We start from the raw sequence: 18,693 nt of genomic DNA on the forward strand, positions 1-18,693 counted from the left end.
TGCTGAAGCTCCTGTGATGTCATTCAGCGGTTTTCGGGCACATGTGGATCAGGATGCGGTCATTTCTTGCTGTAGAAACCCTTGGATGCCCAGATCTTGCTTCATCTTCCAAGCTGTTGGCTCATTTGTATTCCTGTAGAGTGGATCCGACTGCTGAAAGACTGCATCTGCACTTCCTGGCTATCTGGCGGCAGCTGTACCCTTCCTGGCTAAGAATCTATATCTTCTCGTGTGTTTCTTGCATTAGGCTCCTCGTTTTAACCATTATTGCCTCTGAAGAACTTTCAAGTGTGCTGGCTTTATATAGACACAAAACACACCGACAATAATGGGGGTCTTATAAAAAGCATGACCTTCATTAGTGGATCACTGGTACCAAAATGACCCAATGCCGAAATTTCTTATGTATTTTTATGGAAGCAGTCAATTTTAAGTTTTCAATGGCTTTTTTAGGATTTGTTTAGTATTATGGTTGTGACTGCACTAAAATAAATTGCACTTGAAGACCTAAGAGTGATTCTTAATGCTATATTTCACAAATGTAGGGAGTGTCCGAAAACTTTTTTCACCACTGCATGTATCTGAAGTACTTTATGGAAATCCTTAACACAAGTCCTCCTGTGTGAAATTGCCCAAAATTAAGTCATCACAATATTTGCCAATAACAGCTTTGTGGTAATACACTTTAAACAAAAATGAACACAGAAGATGCAAAGTGTATATACTAGAATAAGTGATGAAAAGTGCCTGAGATTTAACAAGTGCTTTGCAGCAACATCTGTAATCCAGGTATGGCACAATTATGAGTAAAGGCCTACTCAAACTGTGCAAAAATGTTGAAATCATACATTATCCAAAACACTTCTCAGGGCAAAATAGTGGCAGAGATAACAGCATATGCTGGAATTTCATTCAACAGTATGACAAATTGTGTGGCACTCAGAGCATCACAGGAGAAAGATGGTCATAACTACCTGAAGAAGCCATCTGGAGTAAAAGGAACATACACTGCCCGGCCAAAAAAAGTCGCACACTAATATTTTATTGGATAGCATTTAGCTTTGAGTACGGCACTCATTCCCTGTGGCATCATTTCGATAAGCTTCTGCAATGTCTCAGCATTTATTTCTGTCCAGAGTTGCATTAATTTTTCACCAAGATCTTATATTGATGATGGGAGAGTCGGACCGCTGCGCAAAGTCTTCTCCACCACATCCCAAAGATTCTCAATGGACTCTGTGGAGGCCAATCCATGTGTGAAAATGACGTCTCCTGCTCCCTGAATCACTCACATACAATGTGAGCCCCATGAATCCTGGCATCATCATCTTGGAACATGTCCGTATCATCAGAGAAGAAAAACTCCATTGATGGAAAAACTTGGTCATTCAGTATATTCAGGTAGTCAGCTGACCTCATTCTTTGGGAACATAACGTTGCTGAACCTGACCAACCCCAGATCATAACCCAAACCCCCACAGGCTTGTAGGCACTAGCCATGATGATTGCATCACTTCTTCTGCCTCTCTTTTTACCCTGATGCCCCCATCACTCTGGAACAGGGTAAATCTGGACTCATCAGACCACATGACCGACCACATTAGTTCCTCAGAGATGATGGTTCACCACTATCCTTCCAGGTTTTCCAGGTTTCACCTGAAAGTGAAGGCCTAATCAAAAGATACGACAATTCTGGATTCATTCCTTATAAAAAACACTGCCAATGCAAATTTAGTTTACATGTAGCAGGAAACAGAACACAAAACACAAAAAATGTCAAAATCTCAACTTGTGTACACTGTCTAACATGACCTTGCAGTGACATAACTCTGACCTTTATTCACATTTGTTACTAAACCATCTTTTATGGTATACAAGCATGTGTACTTTGTGTACTTGTGAAGGTGCTATTCGAGGTCACATGACCTTCAAGAGCAACATCTTGAAGTCTCTTCAAGATTGTTTCTTCCATTTGCCTTTTTTTTTTTACTTTTGACATTCAACACTACAGTTGGCTGGCTCTTCCATTTTGTTTGGTTTTAATGGTCATTATCCTTTTTATGTTTTATGATGGTAACTAGTAGTGAGTCACTACCATGTGCTTAGTAATAGCGATCTTGTTGCTTGGGGACACATGACGGTATCTGTCAGCCAAAACATCCAGAAAGTGACGACCATTTCAAGAAAAGCAGGACTGAGCGACCAAATGCAAACACTGGTGGGTTTGTCAATCATTTTATTGCTTGGCAACCAGCTTTGCAGCTAACCAGACTACAATACCGTGCAGATAATCACGATATTAATTCTGTCTTGCTATCCACATCCTTTCTGAAATTTTCAGCCATGTTTGAGACTGGATGAGTGGAGAAAAGAGTTTGCAAGTCAAAGAAAGCCGTGTGTGATTGTATTGATCTTATATAGTATATTGTAGCACAACAGCTGTGTTAATATGCCTTCCTGCACAGCCAAAACGCTGTATTTCCTCTTCTGACAAGGTACAGCTCAGTTCCTGTACAGCTCAGACTGAATGTGAGCATTGATTCCCCAGTGACAGGTCCTGTAAGGTTTATTCAAACAAGACGGCTACATCCTCAGTTTGGACAAAGTGAAAGAAAGGCAGACAACTATGCATGATTCTGGTATGAATAGATGACACTAAGTGAAAAGGAAAATATAGAGCCCAAGACTGTCAGAAAATTTAGACAATATTGTCTCAATATGTACGTTTTTCATTGCAGAAGTGTATAAATCTTGTGACAGCAGCCTGAAGGAATGTTGGAACTGACATGCCTTTAATCCACTGGATCATCCAAGAGCCAGATAGTTGATGGTCCAGGTGATAAATCAGTCGTCCTGACTTGCCTCAGACTGCCAGTTAAATGACATGCGACCAAGACAAATTAGTACAGCGTCGTCCCAGCTTCAACCTTTTGGCAGTGAGGGTGATTAAACAAACAGTGTCAGGCCAGGCTCATGACGTCTGCCTCGCTGATGGTGGCTTTCTCTTTAGGCTTCCTCTGAATGCAGAGTTTCTATATTATCTGGAGCATCAGAAACTTTTCTTAGAGACAGCACAGTGTTCGTTTTTTTTTTTTTTTTTTTTTTTTTTGCCATACCAGTCATAGCCAACTCTGTCTCTATTATGAGAGTTGCTCTCCTCTTCAGATCTAGCAAACCAATCACTGTTGAATCATGTACAATGCGATCACTAACAGTTCTCCATAGAGCAGGTATAAGACTCTGATAAACTGCAAAATACAAAGAGATTATGCCTGGTGTTTTATCAGCACTGTGCAAACTTGTTTTTAGTTTAAATGTAAGAATCTTTTATTTTCATGTAAAAGTCCTGCATGCTAGTTTTAACTCAGTCAATTGTTCTGTAAGGTTCACTCTCACAGCTTCCACTTACCGCCAGTCCCAGAATCTGACTGGATGCACATTGTGTGGTCAAAGTTCAGTTTAGTGGAAAAAGGCTAAGGGACAAACATGACAGTGTGAACCACAATGGCTTGCATAGCTGACCACAAGAGCAAAGATACAATCTCCTTTGAAACTCTCCCTTGAAAATAAGGGCCTTTTTCTGCACCTGACGTGGGGGGAAAGAAAAAATTGCAGCCTACTCATGCTGCCTCTTTTCCTCTTTTCCACACTATTTGAAGACTTTCAAACCACATCTATGCACTTGTAGTTTCCCAGCTGTAAGTCCTCGTCTTTCCAGAGGGGAAGACTCTGCCTCTTTCTGCGTCTGTGTCTCATTACCTTCAGAGATTAGAGAGACAGGCCAGAGGACATATATTCAGCTCATATCTTATGAATGATACCGTGTGTGTCTCGCCAGCCTTCGGTTTAAGGGTTAATGGCTTTTAGTAGTTCGAGACGAAAGCCTGGCCGGGCGTGTTTGTGAGGAGCATAACACCGGGCGTGGCGGCGTGACTTCATCAGCAGCAGAAAGAGTGAGTGACAGAAGGAGGTTAAGAGGGAGAAGATGGAGGAGGGAAAAAATGAGAGAGATGAAGCGATGAAAGAGATTCTATGAGTGTGTGTGTGTGTGTGCGTGTGTGCGTGCGTGTGTGTGTGTGTGTGTGTGTGTGCGTGTGTGTCACGCATAGTGAGTCATCTTCACACAACCTCACAAACACAAATCTGTCTTCCCTCTCCTCCCCCAAAAGCCCCCTGGGATAAATAATTCACTCTCTTTTCTGACACTGGTCCACTGGTGTGAGGCATTTCGGTGTCTGGACTTGGACTTCAGAGATGAGACGACGTGATACTTTCTTTCTCTGTCCATCTCTGTCTCTCTTTCAGTCTACTCTATCTTTCTCTCGCAGAACTCTCTGCAGGAAACGATGAATAGTGAGCATTTTTTTAAAAGGAATGAACAGTTATCTATTATTGAGCAGCAGTCAGCAGCAGCTATCTCTATCTACTCGGCTGCTAAAATAAATATGACACAGCACCACAGAGATTTGCACAGAGCTGAACTGAGCCCTCTTGTGCTCTGAGCTCGCTGAGTTATACATTTACCAGCAAAGCAGAGTCAAAACCTGAGCAAAGCCGGTTTGCTCAAAGCGACTAGTAAATAAAATGTTCTTTTTTGTTGGGCGGTAACATCACAAATTCTCTTGTCTTTGGGAAACACATTATTGCTGAATTACTGAATGGGAACGAGATTGTTTGTGATCACCGCTTTGATTTTTAACGTCTTTTGGCTTCTCTTTGGCAAAGTTAACTTTTCTTGTCATTTCAGACAGCATGTCAGTTCCTAACAGTCTACCAGATGCCCTCAGTGAGTTTCCATGCACACCTGCTCTTCATTAGTCAATTACTGCAGCATACATATACATTCCCCAGCAGGCCACTGACTCCTCTCCTGATTTTCTGTTTAGTTGCTGCAGCTTCCCAACATTAGCTGTATTTTCTCTGGCTGAGTTTGATTTGCAAATGTTCGTCCACTGATTTACTTCATATAACAAAGACTCCTTGACTTCAACTTGTTCCACTCACTGAGTGCATCTCCTGAGTGGTTACAAGACTAAATAAAATATGGATTTGTAGAGCTGGAATTTGTTGAATACACCACTGACTGGTTAGTGAGAAGACCTGATTCAGGAGGGAAACACTGAGGTCTGAGTGTCAGGTCTGGGAGGGGCTGCTGGCAGGAGAAAAGCAGGACAGGATCTCAACCTTGAGTCACCGTCTGGAAGGTAAAGAGAAACGATCAAGGACAGAACACTCAATGTAAGGATCCTCTGGTGGTGAGAATACATAGACTGTTGAGGAAAGATGAATGCAGCCTCCGGGTCTGAAAAGTTCAACTACATTTAATTTTATTACTCCACCAAGGAACGGCGGAGTTATGTGACGATCATTGTATATTTGTCTGTCTGTCTTTTAGCAGCATTACTCAAAAACAGACTAGCAGATTTGGATGAAATTTTCAGAAAATGTCAGAAATGACACAAGGACCACCTGATTTTATTTTGGCAGTGATGCGGCTTATAGTCTGGATCCACGGATTTATTAAAGATTTCTGTATCATTGCGAGATAGCGTCACAGCGTCACTGTAACTATGACAACAAATGAACACTATGCCAGCTGCCTGCTGACAGTCACAGGATTGCAATCAACCACTACAAATCCACTGCTACTGACTAATGGGGACTTATCCATTGGAAATGATACAAGAAACAATTAATTAAATTGTGGGGATTTTTCTGAGTCCCATCAATTCCTGCTGCCTGCTACATATTTAGGTCACGCGATTCAGTATCCGTACATAATGTATATATGCATAACACACACCTGTGCTCAGTGCAAGGTCATTCTGTTTATAGGTACATCTACATTACAAGGCCACGTTCTATGGTGCCACAAATTTTTTCAAGATTTCAGCCTTCGGAAATGATACAATGACTGAGCAGCCTTGGCGGAGTACTACACTCTCTGAGTGCTTTTCTTGTTTATTTAGCACTAATACGCAACATGTGTCATCTCATATTACTTCACATATTTGAAAGAAAGAACAGAGAACCAAACAATCCAAAATTGCCTTTGTATTCCCTATGAGCAACCAGTTGGTGACAGTGGCAAGGAATTGAAAAAAAAACTGAAATGGGAAGGAAAAACAAAACAAACTCGGACAGAACCAGGCTCAGGGAAGCGGCCATCTGCCTTGACCAGCTAGGGTGAGAGTGGGGATGAGGGCGGAGGGAGATAGCAGGAATAGCAGAAGTAGAAAGACAAACAATACAAACAGCACAATGAATATTTTGGAGGTCGGTGAGGCCAGTGATTGCAGATCATAGATGTGTAGCTCCACATTGAAAGAGAAGCCCAACAGCCAGCAGGGGGCGATTTGTCGGTCTGCAAAAACAAGTCAGATTTTATAGAGCTCAGTGAAAAATATTCATGATTTCAGTTGCTAGTTTTAGGTCTTGGTGTTCCTTCTGTTCTGATATAAAATTATGGTCCCATTTAGAGGAAAACAGACAAAAAAAAATGTGTTTTAGGGTTGGGCTACTTGTGATGCCAAAGTCACAGCTTCAAAACCTTAATTCATGAAACCAGTGGGTGACGTTATAGTTGCTACGTCTATCGTTTACATACAGTCTATGAGTGAATATGATACTGGCATTGTGAATGTTCATAGAGAGTCACAGGTTTGCAGTTTACACATCCAGAATGTGGATATTTTTATCGGACAGCTGAGAGACTGATAAGAAGTGTGGGGCAGGACAAGCCATTCTCATTCCCAGTACATCAAAAACTGCCATTTTGTCAAAGCTGCTGACATCTCGTTTGGAGTTTGTACCACCCATGTCAGTTTTCTGCATATTTTTAACACTGATAGACAGACTGGAGTTCTCCCAGTTTAAAAGGGTCACATATGGATGTTGTAGAGCTGGGGGCACCGCAAGTCACAGGACTTCACTCAGCAAACTGGGGTTTATGTTGGGCCAGGATTTATTTGTCTTAGTTACATTTTATTTTGTAACTGTCTCTTTCACTTGCTGTTTACCTAAATTTTTCTAGGATAATATAATGATTTGGGTTATGACACTCCCTTTTACAACATTACCAACATGTTGCAAGGGAAACGCCTCGCTACCTGAAAAGGAGTGACAATGATGACAACAGCAGAACATTTTTAATCTTCAGGTATTTTATATATCAAACTACTATTATAGGCTGACTCATGCATTCAAATATGATACCAAGGGGCCCTAACAAAGCAGTACTGTGTGCCACGTTGGTTGTGAGAACAGGCTCGAACAGAGGATGTTGTAGTTGTGTGGTATGCACTATCAGCTATTAGGATCCCAGTCACATCAGTTGTCATTGATTGTAGAACAGGCAACAAGTCAAAACTGCTAGTTAAAGGTGCCCTACAGTTGTCTTGGAAACAACCAAAAATCTTGTAATGCTTTTCATCAAAACACACACAGGTTTATGCTATGGTCAAAAACTACACAGTATATCTTCGAGTCCAACACTTGTCAGGTGTTGGACTTTTCAGGACCATCTGCGTCTGATGCTACAGGCTCCCAAATGTTGACCTTTAATTTCAGACCAACTCTTCAAATTCCTGAACACTTGGAGTCAGTAATGCACTGTCTTGAATGATCGTGTTTGAGGTAAAGTTTTTCACCTTTTAATTATTGCGTCCCATTTGGCTAAACACTTAAATTTTGTACTGAATGTAGGATGTCTGCAGCATCTTGAGTATCAACCACACTCACATTGTTGGAGTTCGGGCCTCTTAAAGCTCACGTGTTCAAATAATGACCTCATAAGCGCAGTTTATGATTATTTAACACTCTGGAACATGTTGTAAAACTGCATCATTACTGCAGCTTTCATCAAACTCCAAGCAGCAGTGAAGGAAATTCCAGAAAGAGCAACAACAACAACAACGTAGTAAATTTCTTTCCAGAGTGGCACTCGGCTCCAGCAGGAAGCTGACGGAGGTTTATGGCATTCCTGCCTTTTTGAACTGTGAACTGCCTCAGTGACAAGTGACTAAATCACTCTTGACCTCATCGTGTCACAGCTGCACAGTGAGAGCGTCAGTCCACTGATTCACAGCAGGGTCAGATGACTTCACAGAAGATATATGAGGGAGAGGGACTGATGTTACTGAATATCTTGAAGTGGATCTTTTTCCAAGCTCAGTTCGTAAAGCAAAAGGCTCCGAAAGAAAAGGTTCTTCTGTAGAAAATAGAAAAGTTTTTAGTCTGTACACTTCATCTTCATAAACTCTTGGTCTTGGAATAAAGAATTAACATTCAAAAGTCTTTGACTGCACAATTAACTTTAAAAAAAAAATGCTCAGAAGAATGCTTTGCAGTGGACTTTTGAAGAGCAGCCCCTTTAATGAATTCAGGAATTACTTTCTCACTTTTTGACAAGATTCACTGTGTTTCCACATCCTGATGAAATGAACATATTTTCGGGGCTTTGCTTTGAGCATCTTAATTTGAGGAATTTGGGTCGAATGTAACTTTGATGCTCAATTCTTTCAACTTCATTTGAACTTAATATCCGCCGTAAGTCATCCCTGAAATAGATCCAACAGCAAGATAAACAACTTCGTCTTCAGCTTGGATTCATACAAATTACCTGCCACCTCTGTTTGACTTACTCCTATCTGAACTATTGTTGAGAGATATATTTAAAATTTAAATGTTATGTAATATTTAAACCTTTTATCTTTGATATTACAATACTGAATCAGTGCAAGCTGTGTGAACGCTGTGTGTTTGAGAATACAAAGATCTAAAATACACACTCAGAAATGGTATATTTTTAGTTGCCAAAACTTCAGTGTCAAAGATCAGAATGTCACCACTGCTCATCTGCATTTTCAGACTTTTCTCCTGTTCCTTCCTCTCTAGTCCTTTTCCCTCTCCATCTCGTCCTCCTCCCCCCTTTTACCTTCCTCTCCCACCTCTGTTTCCTGCATCCCGTTGCTTCTTCTCTGCCCAAAGCCTGTGAAGACTAAATTTAGCCGCTGATTCTTCTGGAGGGATCAGTGGTTGTACTGCGTTCTGAGGACGGCCTCAGTGTTTGCAGGAAGTAGTTCAGTCTAATCTTGTTTTCTATGGTTTGTATGGTGAGTATTCAGCTGGAGTATTTTTAAAGTCAGTGCAAGAAGAAACCAGACACTGCTTCAAAGCCAAATCTGTACAACGATACGGTCGAAGTACAGGAAAGTGTGCGACCCACTGAAGGTTTAAATGTCACCAAGCTGATATCTAATCAGCTATACATCAGTGGCAAATATTCACTTACAGTCAGACTGAAGAACACTGATCCACATCAGCTACATTCTGTGTGAAACTATTTATTTTCTTTCTGTGTAATTGCTGCTTCTCTCAGTGAGAGGTTCAGTCAGATCTGAAGTTCAGACTTTTATGTATTGAAAGAATCAGTTCACATGAATGAAAAATGTTCCCACATACACTACCGCTGAAAAGTTTGGAGTCATTTAGAAATGTCCTTATTTTTGAAAGAAAAGCAGTTTTTTCAATGAAGACAAGATTAAATGGATCACAAATACAGTCTAGCCATTGTTAATGTGGTAAATGACTATTCTAGCTGGAAACTCCTGATTTTTAATAGAATATCTCCATAGAGGTACAGAGGAACATTTCCAGCAACCATCACTCCTGTGTTCTAATGCTACATTGTGTTAGTTAATGGTGTTGAAAGGATAATTGATGATTAGAAAACCCTTGTGCAATTATGTTAGCACATGAATAAAAATGTGAGTTTTCATGGAAAACATGAAATTGTCTGGGTGACCCCAAACTTTTGAACGGTTGTGTATATCAGACAGTTGAGGTTGTTTGAGATCTTCCCATTGCTGTGGATATAAACTGCTATAATGTTGAATAATAATAATTGTTATTTTATATCCACCTTTCTTTCTGGAGACATGGTTCAATCACTCAGGATCATCCACACACTTCACTGAGAAAACATGTTTTTCTTGCCAAGAGTCCATCATGTCTGTGTGGTAAACCTGAAGCTGGAGCCAGGAGGTGATCAGCTGATCTCAGCAAAAAGACCACAAACTGTTTCACACGTGTTTTTGATCATGTATGTTTGAATACATCAGCTCCTATTTTAATCAATCCAGCTGCCTGCATGTGTTTTATTTGCCCTATACACCCACAGTCTCCATTGTTTCATTGTCTATTAGTCTTTGTGTGTATCATTATCACACACTGTGGTCTTAATGTTGTATGAACAAACACAAAGGTGATTTGGAGTACTTCAGCACATGCGGTCTGTCCATGGGCAGATTTTGTCAATATGACGGCATTACAACCGTGTGGGATACAGTCTTCAAACTCTAGCTGAGATCAACATGTAGGCCATGTTCAGGGATGGGTGCAGACCAACCCAAGAGTATTCTGGTGATGGTGTAGTAGCGAGCACTAAGCACTTATAGATGTCACTGCTGGTGTGATCCTCCACAGGATGGTCTCTAGTATCTAAGCTTCTGTATTTTCACTGATGTCTTAGTGCACAATTAGTGATTCCAAAATGCCGAGAAGTTACAGTTCAACACTGCACCTGAATCTTTCCTCTGTAAGCACACGCTGGAGCTTCTGCTTTTAGAAGCAGCCACCATAGTTCTGTCTGAATGTAAAGGAATCTGCCTTCCTGTGCCTCTAAAGCTGACTCATTACTACACACCAACAGAAGAGTAAAGATGACAAGCTGGCTGTAGAGATGCTCTGAACAGCATCAGGTCAACTGTTTGTTCCTCCTTCCAGTCTATAAGTTAAACTAACAGTCTCCTGACTTTAGCTCTATAGTTTTATACACAGACACAAGTGTGACATCAGTCTCCTCCCATGTACCAAACTATTGAACTATTCCTTTAAAAAACAAAACATAAATGTCATCTTAGATGGGAATACTATGATGTAGATTTGCTGCTCGTGGACAAAGCCCTGAACAATCTTGAAAACCAGTTTATTCATTTTTTCGAATATTATCACTGTACTAAATTACATAATTTTATTACTTTATTTGGATGATGTTCATTTTGTCGTTGACTATCATAGGATAACGTTATTTCTTTTACACCGACAAATCACAGATAAAATGGTTTTACCTTAGCTGACATGTTTCAACTACAACTACAGTCTTCTTCAGAGCGTCGTCTGACGTGTCCTTTTTATCAGCTGACCGGGATAACAGAACCCATACAGCGCATAATGAAAAAACACAACATCAACACAGCAGTAAAACCACATACAAAACTCCGGCAGCTATTAGTCCACCCCAAAGACAAAATAGAACCGGACAAGAAATGCAACATCATTTATGAAATTCCGTGCAAATCTTGCGAGAAAACATACATTGGAGAAACAGGCAGAACATTCAACACAAGACGAAGAGAACACCAGACAGAATGCGAAAAGGAAACAACTGGACGACTCACAAGAACACAAAAAGAAAAAGGCGAACAAGAAAACAAAAAAATCAGCCATCACGGATCACTGCAAAAGAAATAATCATATCATGGACTGGGACAGGGGGAGGATTGTAACATCAGAGACCAACAAGCATAAACGATGGATCAAGGAGGCCATCGAGATCAGGAAGCGGGCGAGCTGCTCCATGAACCGGGACGAGGGGGCCTACACCCTCTAATACCTGGGATTCCATCCTCCAGAGACCACCTGACGGCGGGGGGCGTGGCCTGTCTGACAGATTCTGACAGATCTGTCATACCGGCCACCTGATAAAAAGGACACGTCATCACACGTCAGGTGACGCTCGGAAGAAGACTGCAGTTGCATGTGAGCTAAGGTAAAACCATCTTTACTTTGAATTGTCAGTGTAAAAGAAATAACGTTATCCTATAATTTTATTACACTATGTTATTGTGGATCATTGCAACACAAATGTTCCAGTAGGGACTTCTTTATCTTCTAGTAGGCTCAGTAGGTGTATTAGTACCCTGTTTAATGGTTTGGGGTTGGAGGGACTAGTGAAGTCTGAAGTCGGTGGACTTTCATCCAGGATTGTTAAGTTATTGTTAAGTTAATTATTGTTTTGTATTTTCACCTACACTACTGTCCAAAAGTTGGGGGTCGCTCAGGCAATTTCATGTTTTCCATGAAAACTCACACTTTTTTTCATGCACTAACATAATTGCACAAGGGTTTTCTAATCATTAATTAGTCTTTCAACACCATTAACTAACACAATGTAGCATTAGAACACAGGAGTGATGGTTGCTGGAAATGTTCCTCTGTACCCCTATGTAGATATTCCATTAAAAATCCAGCTAGAATAGTCATTTAGCACATTAACAATGTCTAGACTGTATTTCTGATTAATTTAATGTTATGTTAATTGAAAAAGCTGCTTTTCTTTCAAAAATAATGACATTTCTAAGGTACCCCAAACTTTTGAACAGTCGTGTATGTCTTTTTGACTTTCATTGCATTTGTTTGTGATGTTTTTCATTCATTGTTTACTTGTGTTTCGGCCAGTGTTTGGTGAAGTTTATTCACAAGAACTACTTGGTTAGGTTTAGAAAACGATCATGGTTTGAGTTTAAATACACCAAAACTCCATTTTCTTCATCAGTTTTTTTCACGACTGCAACACATCATGAATATTATCAGGGTTTCTTTCTGTTAAACCATCATCAGAATAAAGAATAAGGCACCTACTGAGCTCATATAGATGTGGAGGTGCTCCTTACTAGCCTACATGTATTGGAAAGATCTGCAAAGATACCAGTTCTTTATTGGGCTGATTACACTTGAATAGAGTGTTTAAATGCCTGAATAGCAAACTGTGACAATACAGTGGCTTTAATTTTGCCAAAAGATCTCACAGGGTCAAGCTGCTTGACTCTAATTTTAATGTGGCCAACATCAATATGCATTTTATTTGACTGTATGACCCATAACTCAGAATTTCATCATTCATTATCATTACCGCTTGAAATCACAATGAGACTTCCTGGAGGTATGAGGTTTTCAGACTGCAGTGGGGTGAGGAAGCCCCTAACATGAGATCACAGCCTGATTCATTCAGGCTTCCTCACTGTCACTGCATAAAAGCAACAACAACAACAACGAGGAGGCAGCACAGTGAGTCAAGATAACACAACTGTCTCACTCACACAGTCGTGTTTCCATCACTTCTGAGGACATCATATTGAATTACGTCAGTTTCCTAAAGACTAAGCCGAAACCATAACCACGAAATGTCAAACCCCAGCCCAAAATCAAGTCTTTACCCTAAAATTTAGTGATGTGTGTTATCAGTCTCCACAGTGTGCCAGCGTTTAGCCTGCTGCTATGTTCAGGACTGCACCTCTGTGTTGATTTGACGATTTGACCATCAGACGGCGAAGGAGAGAGAAAAAGAGGGAGTGACTCAATTTTGCATCACCATAGCAACGGGGGACTGTAGAGAGATCTGGTTTTCTCTTTTAATCTCTTTTAAAATCATCTTTGAAAAGATGGGATGGCTCCGTGACAATATCTATGTGAGGCACAGAGACAGAATGAATCTCCTCAGTAATTGTGGCCCACGTCTCTCTCCGTACTTTCTCCCTCACACACACACACACACACACACACACACACATGCACACATGCACACATGCACACAACCTTCCCTTCTTTCTCTTTTGTCAGTGTATAGATTTTCTCTCGGCGCTGGCCTTGTCTTCCTCCCTGCACATCGCTGTGTTTCAGAATAGCAATCAGCCTCCCTCATTTGGCCCCTGTCTCCCCGCATACCAGAGAATACTTCTGCTTTCAAGTCAAAGGCTGCTCCCTGAAGGCGTCTGGGCTTCCTTCACTGGCTAAATTAGATATTTAAGTTGTTAGATGCTTTGTTGCAACTCCACTGGTGAAAAGTGAAGATTAAAAAACAAAAAAACAGCCCAGACAAACGCAGCAAAGTTGAACTTGAAACACGGCAGATTGAAATCATTTATTGCATTTCATGTCCTCTTCTCTCAGGCTTTCCTTTATCTCCATCTTTTATTTCTCTCTGATTATGTGATTATGTTGTGTGTAAATCGGAATTCTGGCTTCTGCTTGCGGCGACTGAAGCAGCCCACAATTCTGCTGATATGAGCAGCACTGTAACTTCTCGAGGGGCAGCCTTTGTGCTCCATGCGGAGTGAGTCAGTGTCTGCCTCTGGTCTAGTAAAAGCCCTAACATAAGACTAATACAGCCAACATATGATTCAGGGAAATGATTAAAAATAGAAAAGATGCATACTTTAGCGGAGCATTCTGCATATTTTTCTCTCAGTGTTTCTCAGTTGCAGTATTGTTGCATCATATTAGAGTTAATTTAAGTGCTGAGCTCAGACTGACTCATAGAGCAGGCCGCAGAAGGTTCCTACAAATTGATAATCTGTTTGAAATTACTGACTGATTAGCAGCTTAACTCTTCAGTCAGTACAGGAGTCATCAAACAAGCATTCAGAGATTTTCTTTCTTTGGATTCCAGCAGTTTTTCACACTAACACAGGCTATAGGAGTTTCAGAAAATATCAGTTGCTCGCCGCCTTCCCCTTTCTCTTCTTTATCCTCTTTAGAAAAAGCTCTCTTTTTATGCTGTCTTTGTGTCTTGACGTTACGCAGAGGCCAGAGCTGTGCAGCCGCTGTACAGTCCCCACCCTTGTTAATATTTCACATGGTTGGAAGTCACAGCAGACTCCTGGTTTTCTCCCGAAAGGAAAGCTGTCTCCTCGTTTAACCTCCGGGATCCAATCTCCATACTAACCAGCCCGGCCAAGGGCTTGACTAGAGACACGCTGATTGTTGCAGTGTGGCTCCCTGTTGTTCACGTTTTTTCCCTCGGCACTGTGCTGCTCTTTATTGCAATGCAACATGACAAAACTTCAAAATTTAGCTGCCTTGGAACCATAACGTCCCCAAGCAGGAGACAGATGGGCTCTGCCTGAGGTATAACTCTGACCATAACTAAAGGTCAGCCAGCATGAGTCTGCAAAAATCAGGTTTAAGCATTAATATAAAATAAGAGGATCCTCATTTTGTCTTCTCAATGATTTGTGACTCTCTGTTCAGCTTGCAGTGATGTCGACTATTTTATTTGTGGTAGATCATGAAGTACATGTAGTTTATGTGGGAAAGTCTTCTCTCTTATTGAATATGGTTCATCACCTTGCACAAAATACAGTCCTCGTCTAAATCAGTCCACCTTTCTCCAGTATTATTGTATCAAACTGTCTATTCCTCTGTCTCACAAGAACACAGCAGTATAGATGTTTTTGCTTAGAAAAAGCTTTTGTCAAAATTACAGCAGATTAATGCCACTAAAGAGTGAACCTGTCTAAAGTTTAAAGCTGGAGTAGGCAGTATTTTATGGTGTCATTTGGCAGAAATTCCAAACCTTTTAGTATTTTGTAATTCAAGTGGTCTGGAAGGAAACTAGTATTATTCTCCTTCTTCTGGCTTGGTTCTCAGGTTTTAGAAAATCTAACCCATGATGGCGGATTTTAGCCAATCATAGGACTTTTTACTCAGAGCAGATAAATACCTGTGTTCATCTGGTGAGCTGCAGGAGAAGGGCTGTATATTTGTCAAATTCTGCTGTTTGGTTTCTTATTTAGTTTTAGTTACTTTTCTCATTGTCTAGGGCAGCTGGAATTATTTAAACACACAGTATGTTGTTTCTGTTCAGCTACTCATACGGCTACTGTAACTCACCTTATATGTTGAATTCAGTCATGGGAAATACCAGAGGTGGCATCTGTGGTCAAAACAATGATAGTGAAATAGTTATGATAATTCATGGGTAACATCCATCTCTCGTTTGTTACGTCTGATGTAGGGTTCAGGTTAGACGAGTGGCAACAACCAAATCCTAAACGCAAGGCCTCAGAATGACAGTCCTCAAATCAATGGGTGCTGTCACATTCGCTGTTGATAGCTTTGAACATTGTTGGAAACATCTGACATAATCTAAGTAGACAGTAACAAGTCAAAAAATCTAGGACATTTTTAGAGATTTTAATTTAAAGATTAAAAAAGGAAAAATGGCTGAGTGTAAAAACAACAATTTGGGACAAAATAGACAATTTAAGTGACTTTATTTTTATTGATACTTCAAAGAAGATGCATGTAGTTTTACTATAAATGCTTTATTTCTGCCAATCCAGTATAGAATGTGTCTGAAACAACATTTGCAATAAAGTTTTTATGGAGCTTAGCAAAAGTTCAGTTGGGAGGAATCCCCTGTGTTTATACTCTTGCACAATTTACATTCTCTCTCTCTCTTCCTGTTCCTAATTCACCACAGCAGCTGACTGAGGACTTTCTTTCCCAGTGAAATCATTCACAACAAGATCTGCCAGCTCATGATAGTACTACTCCCTTAAAATGTTAGTATCTCGATGGGGTGTAATCCCCCAAGACTCCTCACATATTTCTTCAACTTTGACTTTATCATGCACAACATGTCAAATAAATCCTTTACTTGTGCTCTTTAAGCCGGTCTCTAGTTTGACTCTCTCCTGATTGAAATGCTAATTAATTGACATTACTGCAGCTTTCCTAGCAATGCAAAACACGTGACTAAGCAGAGTGAAATAAGACTTAAACCATTATCAGAAAACCTAATTTGACTTGCTGTTTGAAGTCTCGGGCAGATGTTTAGTTGTTCATCTCCATGACCGTCTGCCTATGAAGCAGAGATCAATATCCCTTCATATGAGCATGGTTTAAAATAAAATGATTTCACTGGAATGAAAACAAGCCTTCCATCTCCATTAATGGAGTACCGACAGCTTTCCAAGTGTTTAAAGCAAAAATAGTGAGCGCTTTCATGAAACAAAAATCTGAAATATAAATCTAAAATTTCTCCCTATTGGTTTCTGGTCATTATTCTCACATGAGAGCACTAGCCATGGTAAGTCAGGGAGCAGATGTGTGAGCCATAGCAGATACAAGCATGAAATTTAACTTTAGCTGGATGTAGTTGGACCTAGAAGTATAGAAGTTGCTCTACCACATGCACTTTCCACGGCACCTGCAGCCCTGGATGCCAGACTCAAGATGAATTACATGCCAGAACCGTCCTAGGTTCATTGGTCGTGTTCCATGAGTGACACCAGCCTGAGTGCCGCTAACTGGAGCTGTTTCTAGCCTAATCTGGCAGCTATATGTGGCCCATAGCTGGCGAACATTTGGTCCTCTGGTGCCAGAATTCAGACGAGTGCACCAACACTCAGCTGCAGCTGGTTGTATTCTGGCTGGCTACCTGGGCTATTTACCGTAAACGAAGGAGAACATGTTCAATAGGACTGGCGGCCTCAACCGGACGCCACATTTTCACATTTTGCTGGATTGCTTTATGACACAAAACAGGCAGAGACTGATGCCAGCACAAACAGAACTGTTGGTTCAGAGTTTCTCACAAAGGCAGATGGTAGATGGTGAGAAAGACAGATGGAAAATCACTTTCTAGCTGTTTGTCCTCTTTAGTAAAGTGGAGGAGAAAATGTTTGTCTGTAGAAGCGGCATTTTCGCTGAGAGGAGGTTTCTCGTTAGAACGATTTAAAGTTTATTGTTTTATAGGAAATGTGCTCTTAATGTAGAGAAACATTAGCAGTGACAGCATCACTGGTGCGAGGCTCACATTATCAATCATCTCCATCATAGCCTCACGTTTACAGTAATTGTACGAGGCTAGTTTAGAAATAAACTATGGCAGAGTTTCAAGTGTGCCTCGAGGAACAGCTGTTGTTTTATGAAACTGTTTGATATTTTTTTACACCGGATTATGACATCATGAGCTGCATACAGCAACAGATCAGGAGGTATAGAATGAAACGCAGGAATCCGTTTAGGAAACCAGATCACATACAATACCTTAAATTATTCTTAATTCGCTCTTCCCATACAGTATAATGAAGACTCCAGAGACACTGTGACCCTGACAATAGAGGAAGGGTCGGAGGTCACAGACAACAGGTGGCTCATCATGATAATCATTCCACTTTGCTTTTAATGATTCCTGAGGTGGATATCAGGGACTCAGACATATGTCCCTCCTTTTATATTGCTGTCCCATTAGGTTGTAGTGTTTTAGGAATGTTAATTTAGGACTATGAAAGATCAGAGAGAAAAAATATGAAAGAAAAACTTCCCAAAAGAAAAAGTGAAATATATTTAACAGGGTGTTTGCTTTCTCTAACGTAAGCCGAAACTGTGAGCATTCCCAGCTAACTGGCATGTGCAGGATGTGAACTATTCCCCAACTTCTAGGGGAGTGTGTTTGTGTTACTTTTTGATGGTCATAAATGACAGCTACAATATTTATAAAGCAGTTGGTTTCACTTTTTATTCATCATTGTTACTGTTAATGAGAAAATGAATAATAAGAATAAGCAAACAGATAAGCAGTAGCCACTGCTGCCTGCCGTCAACACCACAGGGGGCTGTCTTTGCTCTTCTGGTTTGTTTTAAAGACGAGAGTTTGGGTTGTTTTTCTAACCTTTGAGTAAATGTGAGTGAAGGACGCAGCAAGAACAGCGTGCATGCTGGTATCATTATTAAAATAAATCCGTGATAAATCACCCTCATGCATGAATCGCACATCAATAACAGCCTGATCGTACACATGATCAATGATGATAAAGATACTGAAAAAAACAATAACTAAACTAA

The sequence above is a fragment of the Amphiprion ocellaris genome, chromosome 2 (genome assembly GCF_022539595.1).
Source record: "Amphiprion ocellaris isolate individual 3 ecotype Okinawa chromosome 2, ASM2253959v1, whole genome shotgun sequence".
Lineage (NCBI taxonomy): Eukaryota > Metazoa > Chordata > Actinopteri > Pomacentridae > Amphiprion > Amphiprion ocellaris.